Source organism: Acyrthosiphon pisum, chromosome A2 (genome assembly GCF_005508785.2).
Source record: "Acyrthosiphon pisum isolate AL4f chromosome A2, pea_aphid_22Mar2018_4r6ur, whole genome shotgun sequence".
Taxonomy (NCBI): Eukaryota; Metazoa; Arthropoda; class Insecta; order Hemiptera; family Aphididae; genus Acyrthosiphon; species Acyrthosiphon pisum.
In genome coordinates this window covers 10636801-10650718 of record NC_042495.1, presented here as the reverse complement: position 1 = coordinate 10650718, position 13918 = coordinate 10636801, and the positions used below count along the sequence as shown (strand labels likewise).

Genomic DNA, 13918 nt, shown 5'->3' with positions numbered 1-13918 from the left:
TCTTACACGGACTGCAGAACTGAATCAGACTCGATATTCACTTAGCAGACGTTTGTGTTGATTTTTGATTCACTACATAAGCAGGTTCGAAATTATAAACCTACAAATCCCCTACAGGTGGGGACCCACTGCACACGACCAATGTTATAACATCATCGTTATATAATAATACAATCAATATCATTTTATTATGATAAATATTATAACGTATTTATTTATTTATTTATTTTTTTGTATTTATATCTTACCCTACTTTATTTTTTTACCGTCTCAAAATTGTAGAGTGTTTATACAGTATTTCTGTAGAGTACTTCATTGAAGTTTTACGTCACAAAAAACCGAATATTTTTTCGTCGTGAAAACAAAATTGATTGAAACACAATTGAGTGAAATAAAACTGAATGCGTTGATTTCGCGTTAAATAAAAATATATTTAGTTAAATTGTTAGTTAAATTAACGAACACCCAAAAGTAACAAGAAAAGTTCAACATTTAAAACAAAATTAACATTCTAACATAACTCGTAAATGCCCAGCTTTATTACTATTTATGCACATTTATTCAATTCCTTCAAACACGTATAATATATTACCCCACATGATCGTTAACTGAATTGAGGTACATAATATATAATACGATTGACAAAAATAAAATATGTAGGTACTTTGGACGCCACCATGACATTACAATATAATTAGTACTATTATTACAGTAGGCACTAAAATAACGCGGGACGAATAAATTATTTGCACTTTCTTCTTTTTTTCTCCCGTGGTAATCGTTTGAATTCAATGCTCATAAAATAATAACGTTACAAAAAAAAAACCCTAACAGGGGGTGCGGCCAGTAACGTATATAATAATAATAATAAAACTTACTTTATCGCAATTACTATTTGATGGTAAAATAATGTTTTATAGAGATACGGAAATTATTTTAAACCACGCCCGCGATTATATCATTATAATATTCGGTATTTTTACATTGAAGAAAAACTAAGGAAAAAATGAATAAAAGGAATAATAAATCAAATTAATAATTTACTCTTAATTAGCTTTTTTTGTGTATAACAATAAAAAATGTGAACTATATTTCCTGAGAATTTCAAAGTGTTTATAATATCCATAAAACAATAAGTATTACATTTTACCCTAAACAACAAACTATGTTTAATATTATATTACATTATTAGTAATTTATAATTCAATATCATAAGCTACATTTTAATCAGTTTGACACTTTAACATAATACAGTATAATTATGCTGGATTTTGTCCATAGTTTCAATAATTATTTAATAATATTGTTTCTTAGAAAATTGTTCTGATAGACAGCCAATATTGAAATGCGTACATAATAGTGCTTTATATATAGATTATAACCTATAAAAAGGTAGTGAAAGTAAAATTCACAACAGAAATATATTGTTAAATTAATATTGTAATATTCCTGTTACTATTTATAGAATTTATGTAATTATAAATTGTTTATTTTTTATAATAATGATTTTTTTCAAGTCTAAAACTTTTCAAATAGGTACCATATAAAAGTAAAAACCTTCGTAGCTATAAAATGTTCTGTAAATTGAATTATAAATAATTTTCCTTAGATGCAAACAAATAAATCTAAATGTAGAGACTAATAAATTAATAATGCCGTTTAAGAAATCCTAATACGGATTAAAACATCGAAGATTCACACGAATTAAAACTTCAACATTATATAAAATGTACAACAGTATACGGTTAACTTCTGGGTACTGTGAAAAATTAACAATGTAATACACTAATGCCCAATACTGCAATTAAATATAATTATTATCTACCCGTCTTATTTATTGAACCATTACTTTAATTACGAATTAACATATAAATTAACAAGTCAACACGTCTTGTCAAGATATAAATGATTAAAATAGATAAAAAATAATACAATGATTTAAAAATAATCTTCTCGGTATAAGTAAAATACCTAAGTTTGATCATGGTTCAAAATCGAAAATATAAGAATATTCTTTAACCAAATAAAAATTGATACATTAACAGTATCAATCTATGCATTCCATAGTTGGGGTAAATTTCCAAATTTGATGCAAAATACACGACAGCGGAAGTTGTTGTACTGGACTAATTAAATTTCGAAAGCAAATTTGAATAAATTGTGAAACATGCGTAGGTAACTGTCATATAAATGCCAAACAACCACTTAATAACTCACTAGGTAATCAAAATAAACTATAAAGTAAATGATAAGATTCTAGACTACGGACATGCTTGCAGGGCGAGTTTGATAGTAAATATTATGTAACGTTTTACAGCAAAAGTAATATGAAAACTGTAAATGTATAATGTAAATTGATTATCTTGATTTGATAAAAATTAATATTCATACATTTTTTTTTATATATACATATATATACATATATATTCATGTTATTAGTTGATGTTTAAACTTAATCAAGTTTTCCACGAATAAGTACCTTATGTCTATTTACTTCTAAACCTACCTTTTTATACTTAAAATATTATTTCAATTGATAATACTTTTATTTTATTTTTTTACCGGAATTTTGATATTGAGATCTATATTGTGTATAGAGCATTATATGAATAACGTTTATAACTTGAAGTAGGTACCTATTTTTCAGAAACATATTATTCCAGTATTCTGACCACAATACAACATGTATGATATGAACAATGTAAGTACAGCATATGTTTACATGTTATGTATGAATAAATAATAAAATAGTACAATACACTATAGAGGTTATTCACGACATTTCTATATTTATATTTTATACTTTTTCAAATCAAAATATCACTCATACAAAAACATATATATTTTTACGTATTTTTCATAATATCAAAATATTTACTCCTCGATGGTTTTAATACTTTCTGTAAATATAGAATAATATATACAATGTAACAACAAGTATTATATACATGATAAAGCATAAGAAAAATGAAAACTGAACTCCAATATTTAAATGAAAGTCTCGATGAAATCCATTGTATTATGTCCACATCTAAAGCAATACTTTACGCAATAACGTATGCTTATGATTCAATGTTTAACATAAAATATAGAACTCAGTCTGGTTAATAATATAAAAATGAAATAATTTATAAAAATCGATCAATGGAACTTGATGCTTGTAAAAAGGTGTTGTTAATGAAAATACGTAATAGTTTACCAATAACATAATTTCCAGAATAAAATAAAAAATATATCCTGTAAAGGTATTCAATATTATATAATAGGCAAATAATGTTATAAACAAGAATGAAAGGACGTAGTGCCGTGAGTGAAAGAACCGTCCATTGGACTTCAGTGACATTACTTCAAAAATACAAACTCAAGTTTTTTTTAATCCAATCCAACAAAAAATGTGTAGTAATATTTCTACTTGTAATCAAAGTTAAAATAATTGTAATAGTAGAATAAAAAATAACAATTATTATGTGCATTTATATCAATAATTTTATAATAACTAACAAGCAATTTATCGCACATGACAATTTACATGTAAGTAGCAGACACGAATTTTAATTCTGATGAATACAATTTATGAGGGAAAAGAGAGAAACATAAAAAAAACGTGTCTGGCGATATAAAAACCACCGGAAAAATTGTCAAAATAAATTAGGTTATATATTATATGGTTAAGTATATTTTCATAGAACAATAAATTCTTGCAACGTTTATATCATTGCAAACATGATTGGTTGTAGGAAAGTAATGAACTTTTATGAAAATAAAGACAATGAAGTTTTAAACTAGTTACTATGGTAACATACTAACATATATAAAATTAACTAACCTATAAGGCTCTCGAAACTTAGTATTACTCGGGGCGACATAAGACTGGTTGTCTATTTATTTATTTACTGTACACACACACATTATTTATATATTTATACCTTTCTGGAGAGAAAAAACTTGCAAAAATAATATTGTCACTAACTAATACAATATATAACTACTTCTTTTCAAAACTCGATTCGGTAACGAGGTCAAGTTAACCTAATATGATTTAATCCAGTTTGACTTCTTGCAGTTTATTATTATATTTTTTTTTACTCTAGCAATAATAATAAAAAATATAAAACTACTTCTACAGTTGTATAATATTTTTTCCGCTATTCTCCTTGAGCTAAGAATATAAGATATTTCTCTGGGTATACCTACCATATCGATTTAGTTTCCATAAATAAAGTTCATAGCCGAAAATTTTTAAGGAAAGGCAGGTACAGCATTTGCTGATATATTATGTGCTACACCTTGTACCACACCACTTTTATCTGACCTCAAATTTTTTATTTTGTCCTCTCCAGAGAATACCTATCCGAAATTCAGATATATATATATTTATATATGATTTTCGATTTAAAAAGACTTATTCGGATCGTTTTTCACTACCGAACTCATTTCCTCGCCTATCCACATCCACTCAAAAAACTTCAATTTGATATACCATTAAATTTAGCAATCATTTTATGACATAGTATATAATAATTAATATTATGATCATTACAAAATTAAAAAAACTCGTGCAACAATTAGTGATTATAGATGTAAAGACTTATCAACAAATAACATAATACCTGAGTATTCATAAATAATATTTATGACTTGTTGAAATGTATGAACAATTAACTGTTTTGGATAGTTTGAATTTGATTGATTATGAATACCTAACCCATCAATCGGTCGTAAAACTAGAACTACAAATTTATTTTTTGTCACGCCCGCACGGAAAATTTGATTTTCGATAGTGGTTGAAGCGTTGGAAAGCGACCTTTTTCTGTCCAGTGGGCGGTAAATGTGGACATCCCAAAAAGTGCTAGGCGCGCATATCACGCGTTCCTCTTGCACGACCAGGCACTGAAATCTATACCACGGTCCTTACAAAACATAAACTTTTGGTATATAGGTACACCGTATTATATTCATTACCTATATTTTAACCTCCTTGCATGACGCGTAAGAATTTTTATTTCATGAAATTGTTTTTATAGTATTATATGATTGTTGCATAGATCCCTGCATAGAGCATTACGTTTGCCGTTATTAAATTGTTTTATTCTTATTATAATTGTAATATGATAATTATTATTTATACTGAAATCTATACCACGTTCCCTACAAAACTTTTGGTTACATCTTATACTCATATTATAAGCTCCATGCATGACGCTTAAAATAAATTAAATTAAATCGTTCCATTCATGAAATATTGTTTTCGTAGAATAGTCTAATCGTCTTACCTTTGCGGTGATCGATGAACATAGAGGTGGGACAAAAAATATTAGATAGCTATGTGTGGCTCGTGCGGGAAGGCAATTCAGTATTGAGTGAAATGCGGCCCTCACTTGCGACTCGTGCCGCACACGTCGCCCGCGACTGAAATAGCTCACTTCCCACCCTCGCCACACAATATGATATTAAATGGAATAATACATCTATTTTTATATTTTTTTTTTAACAGCGAAAGTCGAGAGCATAAAATAACGGAATCATTCGATAATAATCCGCGTTTTTTTTATAATTGGCCAATCAAGGGCTACCTATGTTCATTTTAGACACATTGAGAACAAGTCAAGTCTGTGTGTAGTTTAACCAGCAGTCAGCAGTCGTGAGTGTCAAAATATCGTAAGCAAAAAGGGTTTACGGTCGTCGAATGACAGAGGGCTGGAATTCGATGCCATTCCTTTTCACAACACACGAGTTGCGACGATGTCACCGGAGTGGTTTGTGGAGGAAACAGTGTACAATACGTATATTATAAATAATATTAAAGTGAAAAAATAACAGTGGTGATGGCGGGGCGTTGTATGCCGGGAACGGCGGCCCGGATAAGTATACAGTGGGCGAAACCGTGGAATTCGGTTCCCGTTTTATATTATTATTATTATTACAATATACAAACAACAACGACGGCGACGACAAAGAACGTATGTGCATTGTGGTATCGAGCGGTAGTGGTGGTTAGGGTTGGACAATCTACGGCGGGATGCGGGGGTGGCAAGAGTGAGTGGAATCCCTGCAGCGGGGAATGGAACTCCAGAAAAACACGGCATCCATAAATTGTCTTTACCTCTCCATAACAATGGCTCGAACACTCACGCGCACCGGCAGCGCATACTAAGGATTCGCGAGTATACTACACAAAACCTACCTAAACCTATACCTACCTAGGAAGTGCGGGACGAGTACGGGCAACTGCTGCTGAGTAGGAAGCACGCGCGAGTAAAATGAAAACAGGAGAAGGAAAAATATATTTACATTTTTGTACGGGTGTGCGTATATAGTATCATGCTGGTGATGGGGGCGAAAGGGATGGGCTAATATTGCATTTTAATTCGGCGACAGACGGGTGCGCATAAATTACGGTTGCGATGCAATCAAATTGGGTACACGGATAGAAGCGGCTGCGGCGGCGAGGGCGTGAGTCATAATTCCTGGAGAGGAACCGAAGCAGACGGGGCCATAAATACAATGCACTGTGCCCGACCCTTTTTGGATGTCCCGCGTGACGTCTAATTTGCGAGGCGCTCTCGACTCCTTACCCCCCCCCCCCCATAACCGAGGCCGTCACCACACCACGCCAGCTCGCGGTGATTCATACAGGTGTGTTTTTCTACTGGAATATCCTCTATTCCACCATATTTTGGAGCAGAGCCGAAACGACAACCGTAACGAACGTCACTGTAACAATGCGGAAAATACAATATTGTTATCATACAGTTCATAATGTCAAATACAACAATACATAAGTTTCCCAAGAAATTACATAAAGAACGTTATCTCATCATTCAGTAACCCTCTCGGATGGACATAGGTAGTTTTAACAACAAAATAAACAAACTAGGTATGGTACCCGACTCCACCTAGGTTAAATTAATCTATCCGCACCTACTGTTTTTTTTGTTTTTCGATAATTATAATATACAATATTTGTGAAAACCCCATCAAAATGGATATATTTGTTTCAATACTTTTCCAGACATAAAAATTTACTACATGCGTTTCGAGAAAAATTACATTTAAAAATACTTGTTTGTTTAAAAATTACTGTCTGTATAAAATGTTTGTACTTTTCGCCTATAATATACGTAAGATAAATTAAAAAAACAATAATACAAAGAAGATATTTTTTAATTGCAAAATAGTCAATTCATCAAAGCTGTGTGGTAGGTAATTGTAGTTTTTTGTCATGTCATTAGTAAAATGTACGTACACATTATTAACCCTCTTGAATTGTGAACAATACTGGAGTTTCATTCAGGCATGACCAACATGATAACATGACAATAATAAGCACGACCAACTTTAATAGAAATAACAAAATAAATGTAAGTGAAAATAGAAAAACTGATCTGTACTCGTCCTCTAACCTAGTTTTGATAACCTGATCAGGTTATGTTACTTTTTGACTTCGATAAAAACTATTGGCATGAAACTAACTAAGTCTCAAGAAAAACCAAATGAAAAATTACCAAACAAAAATAATAATAATAATATACTAATGTATTTTTTTCTCCGTGACATCGAAAAGCGGCCAATACTTGTAGGTATGCCATATCTTCACTAATTATAATAGAAATATAATCTGTACCCATTTTTACAAACAATAAGTATTCGATTTTGGTAAGCCAAAACTAAATTCATATGTGAGCCTCTACAGCAACCTATAGGGGATAGAAAAAGAAGCTAAGCACCCTACTAGTATCGAGGAATCTAATAATATACGTTTTACTGAAATCACTGCATTTGTTTCTGAAATATTATCCTGCACAAATAATGCATTTACAGCTTTGTACATACAATATATTATACAGTTTATAGACTATACATAGATAACAAATGTGTAAAGATTGAACATTTTAACGTCAGTGACGTTTATTTTTTCCAATAACTAATAACGCAATATAATACAACTCCTTTTAGAAACATTTTTATTTAGAAATCAGATACGTTTCCTTCGAAATTCTTCTTTATTAGAAAATAAAAGAAAAAAGAAATTGTATACGGTATCGGGTACATTATAAGGGTAAAATATGCAATGGGTCATTGTCTTGAGTCAGTTATTTAAAAAATACAATTTTTCCATCAGCCATTGATCACTTAGAATTTTTACAACGAGTAAATGGAGCGAAAAGTGGATTGATTTTATAGAAGTTTTCTGACTAGGGAAATAACTTTAACGTACATATTTATACTGTCCACTTGATAGACGGTTTCTAGGGTTTCTACAATAAGATACAAAGCAAAGGGGAAGCATTACAACTAATTACATAAGTATTTTACAGTCAATGCCATGCCAACTTCGGACAGAATTGTTTTATTTTATTGACGTGCTTTCTAGAATATTCAATATACCACCAATGGCAAACGCGCGCATAGTGCTCGTCTCGATTACCAAAGTTGTACGTTTAGATAATTTGTAAAGGTTTTACAGAAGATTTATCACATTAAGTGGAAACGTTTATTGACGATAATACCCAAATAATTGAGCACATTAATCCCTCGGGAAACATCAGAGATATTAGACCAACGTTAACGTCGAGTAAAAGGGGAGGGGTAGTTATAATATATTGTGACGTGCATAGGTTTCAATTTGTTGACTTACCTGTTTATGTGTATGTCATTGATCCTTTTAATTCGATTAAAACCGTTTATATACATTATAAAAATATTATAATGCAAGGTAAATTTTCTGGTAAATATTGATATTGCTGTTGTTCGATGAATAAAAGAAAAATTGTATTTGAACATTTAATATAATGTTTGTAGTACATAACATTGTCTAAAATCATAGCCATTGTGCTATTTTGAATAAGTGACATTAAATATAGTACAATGCATACTGCACTGTAAAAATAATAAGGGACACAAATATTGTATTAAAATGATTTCACTAAAAACTATTAACAATAAAGACAAAATAAATAGATAACATATACATGTAAAAAATCAAAACACGATACAGAAGATTATCTGGTTCACAGACACTCACTTCGATTTTATTATTTTATCACTAGTGTGTTGTGAACTATGATAATTATTTTAAATTTAAAACAAAAATAAACTATTGGAAGATGATAAAAATAAAATAACAGAAATTCGGTTAAAATCTAACTAAAAATACCTTTGTGGTTGTAAACAATTATCGAAAAAAGTGTTTAGCATAAAAATATGATAAAAATAAAATAATAACATAGGTAACTATAAAACCAAACATTAGTGTGCATATCATGCATAATATAATAAAATATTCAAAAAAAGTTGATAATATTTTTATTATAGGTATTACTTTTATAACAATAGATAATTACTAATATCAATATTATTTTAAATGTATGATATAACTTTAGGTCAACTAAAAATGTATCAATTATCTGGTTTATTTTATTTCAGGCAGTTATAGTCTACAGATTATGCATTAAAATATAATTAACTATAACCATACCTACATCATAAATGAAATATAAACGAGATTTCCGGTCACTAGATAGCCATTCCGTGAATTATACTTCTATTATATTATTAAAATAAAATTTGCAAAATACATTTTATTCGAACAATACGTAGGTACAATAAACAACTGGCCCAAAGAATAAGCTACCTATACTTGGGCCAACGTTATCACATATGCCACGTGAACACACCGTGTTATTTTTAAATATTATATTAAAATGTATTGCTAGTTATTTATTATCATTTAAAATTACACAATTGTGAGTATAAAACAGGTCTTATCAATTGTATACACCCTTCTTTTAATCTAGAAAATTATTATCATGGTAAATTAAAGGAATAAATGAGCCGGGCGCGGCTTTGGTAAACACGGAGACAAGGGTTATATTGTTATTACGTATTTGAAGTTTATAAATATTACGATTTTGACCATTATGTAACGACAACATTTATTATACGCAAACGTAATAATTCTTAGTCTCGTATTTTCTGGGCGTTATACACAATACTAAGGGACGTTAATAAATTGCTTTTCAAGATTAAAAAAAAATATATATTATATGAGTGCCCTATACTTTATACACAGTAATGAATTGGTGGACTTAATGAAACGGTAGTGAATAACTATAGAGACCGCCACCAAAAAAAAAAAAAAACCAATGATTACGTTAGCCATTGTTGATTATGTTATTATAGTAACACGTCATTATACATCCACAAGGTACTCTCCCCGTTCACTTCAACATATCGAGGACTAAAAAAAAACTAATTATATTGTAAAACAACCCCTAAATAACATGAAAGTATTTTGTTCCTCGAAATAATGCTACGTATTGATGCAGACGACATCCGATACCGTATAACTGTGTCTCATTAATACATTAATGATCGATAGAAAACTCGTAAGTCTTTAATACCTTAGAAAAAAGGAGTTGGTTAAAAATATATTTCAAATTCTTACCAACCAGTAACAGTAGATAATAACTAATAACATTTTTGGATTACAAGTCTAAAAAGGGGGAAGGTAGATAACCACTCTGGTGTGGGAAATGTTGTATGTGTCGAGTGTACCTTGTCATTGAGATAATTCAACCTTTTTTTAAAAAAAAACCACCAAGTAGGTAACCACTCTATTGTACACTAATTATCAGAGTGTAGATGTGAGTACCTCGTCATTGAGTAAGTCCCTGTTATATATGTGTTAAATTTGAATTAAACAATTGCATACGAAAAACAATTTTGAGCTAAGCCAATAGTCCATAATATTCCCAAGTACATATCATGATAATATATTTATATTGCCATTAAAGTAATTTATTTTCCTATTAAAGTAATAGGTACTATACCTACTATACTATACTATACTAGGTTAAATGAATATTTGCCCAAAATAATGCATTTAAAAATTCAATTGTGTATATAAAATATAATAAAGTACATAAACAATTTTCCAAGAATGATATGTTTGAATTCTAACAAAATCACTTGATATATGTTAGTTTTAGTATGAGCTACCAACTTGTTAATTGTTGGAAATTGTATATTCATGACCTAGGGGATCATAAAAGTACCAACTAGAACAAATTTTAATTCTAAAATAATTTACAATCTTGAGGGTGCACGAGGTTAAAAATCGAATCATTTTCACTTCTCCACTTTTTTTTTTTTTGACTGGGTACGCTAAACGGAAATTTCTTAATCGATTTAACATAATATCCATTCGTTGACGGTACTATTCATAATCGGTTATAATAATAATTAAAAATATAAAAGTCACATCTCTTAAAAATTTAAATTATTAAAGAACCAACAGTACGTCGATAACAGTTAAAAACGTATATATCGATATAAATGTATAGTTTAAAATATCAATTTTTAATACACAGTGATAATATAAATGTATAATATTATACGCACGTCATATACGTAGAAGCCGAAACCCACTTTTAAAAGTTTCAACTCTAACGGAGGCGGGCAAGACCCGGTTAACCAGGGTAAACACATTCTTGTAATTCCTTTGGCTTACAACTTCATAAACGAACAAAGGTAATATTTTCAAGACTATGTTTCGCCAACCGAGAAAATGTCCAATAATCGTGTTGTATGTGATGGTATTATCTAATTCCCGTTTCTGTGCACCGATTTCCAAGACAACAAAATTTACTGCATCGTTCACATCGCACTACGCCAGCCATGAAACAGTTCCGAACCACAACGACATACAGCAAAACATGATTTTAATTGGTTTTTAACCGTTCGCGTTCTATAAGCGTTTTGTAACACTATATTGGAGTTATTGGACGGTTCCCGACCAAAGCAAGAATCAGTCATTTTATGCCCCGGGGCCAGTATTTTTCACGGCTTTTTAAATATAAATGAAAATATGTTTATAAAATAAACAAATCAATAACATAATAATAACAAAATAATATACTAATAAACAATAAACTAACTAAATTTGGCTTTAAAACAATCATCACATTTGTAACAAGTCGATAAAATAATTCTAATAATGTAGGTATATTATAATATAATATTATTGATGAATGAATGAATATTATAATAAATTGATTTCCATACGCGATACTAGAACTTATAAGGTAAATTATTATAGTTCAAAACAAAAAATTTTGGTCCATTCAAGTAACTTATAATAGAATAAAATATATTATAGGTAATATTGTAAGATTGTACGTGTTTTAAAAAACTTGAACCCGTGGGGGAAGTGCACATCTGCCACTCTTAAATACGGCTGAGAGTCCCAATATATAAAAGACATAAGTAATAATTAATAAACAAGGATACACTACGATCAAGGCTACGACCAGCACAACCAACGGGGGTTCTGGAAACAAATGATTTTGGGAAAGTAATTATCGAGATTGCAAAATATCGGTTTAAATACATATCTTGAAATTTTTCAAATTAAATATTTAAAAATAAAATTTGCGCAAAAATGATAAAGATCATAAAAATGAACGTAAAATCTTAAAAAAATAACACATATTACCTACACAGAAAGAATGTCAGACACACAGGAACAAAAAAAAAAATGCAAGCACGTTTCGTTAGGGTTTGCTTATAGAAATGAGTACCGATGAAACCGAGTAAATACCGTGTAATCCATTCATTTTCCCGGACAATTAAATTCTTTACGTTTATTATTATTTATGGTATCAAATATTTTTAGAAAACCAATTAAAATTATTAGGGAATTTTAAATAAAATTCTAAATCAAGTATGACGTATTAAATAAGTGAAACCTTTTAAAAAAATTTATATTCAATTTAATGGCCAAACAAACAGTTTAATATTTCTGAAAATAACTAATGCCTTTATGTATATTAAATGTAAAAAAAAAAAAAAAAACGATAGGATTTTAAATAAAATATATTTTATACGATTCTTGTATTATTACAGCTAAGAAAAGATTATTTGGAACTCTTTTTACAAGACATAACAAAGTACTTATACCTACCTATTAAATTCAATATATTTTCGTTTCATCATTATAACGAGATTTTAAGAACATTACAGACAAATAAACAAGGAGATATCCAAGATACATAACTATAGTAAATTTATTGGCATAAACATTAATTATAATACTCTCACCAAATATACAAACCACCAATATATTTAGAAATATTATTTGACCGAAAAATTTAATAAAATTTTAGTTTCTCAGTTATGAGTTATGACAATCAAAATTAGGTAAGGACATTTTTATATATATATATATAAAAAAAAACTGATGAAGAAGAATCATTTTTTTGTTCTTCATACAACTTTAAAAAACGAAAAAGAGTAAACATACAAATAAACGTATATAAATTATAACGAGTTCTCAGAATACACAATGAATGGATTTGATGGACGTTTTACAACAGCAATGAAAATGAGCATTTGCTGTACATTAAGAAGCTAAAAAAAGGCGGGTAAGTCGTGGATGTCGCTCTGCTGTACAGTAGGTTACAAGTGGGTTACTGTAATGGATGGAATTAAATTTGAATCCAATGATATTATATCATTGTATACGAAAAACGATTCTGAACGGAGATGATTTGTCAGTCTAGGATATATTATTTTTAAAGAAAAACTTATGGAGAACCTTGTACCAAATTTTAAAAACTTAGTTATAAAAGAAAAAATTTTTACGATTTTTCAACCACTAAATTACTTGCAAATTTTCGCAATTTTGACATATTTCGTATAAATTTGAACTTTAAATGCTTATAAATAAAAATTGTGACAATGTATTCCTTTTATTTTGCAACTGCTATTGTAAAAATATGTTAGGAGCCTTGTATTAAATTTCCAAATCTTAGAATTAAAAAGAAAAACTTTTATGAATTTCTGTCTAAGATAATTTGAACATTGCCGTAATTTTTACGTATTTAGTCAAAATTTGAACTTTAAATGCTTATAAAAA

At 29.4% G+C, this 13918-nt stretch overlaps 1 protein-coding gene across 1 annotated transcript in view; it reads right to left on the bottom strand.

Moving 5' to 3' along the window:
• The window catches only part of LOC100165939, a 320821-nt gene that overhangs the window by 166426 nt on the left and 140477 nt on the right, over positions 1-13918 (bottom strand). The gene's annotated exons all lie outside the window — the stretch shown is intronic.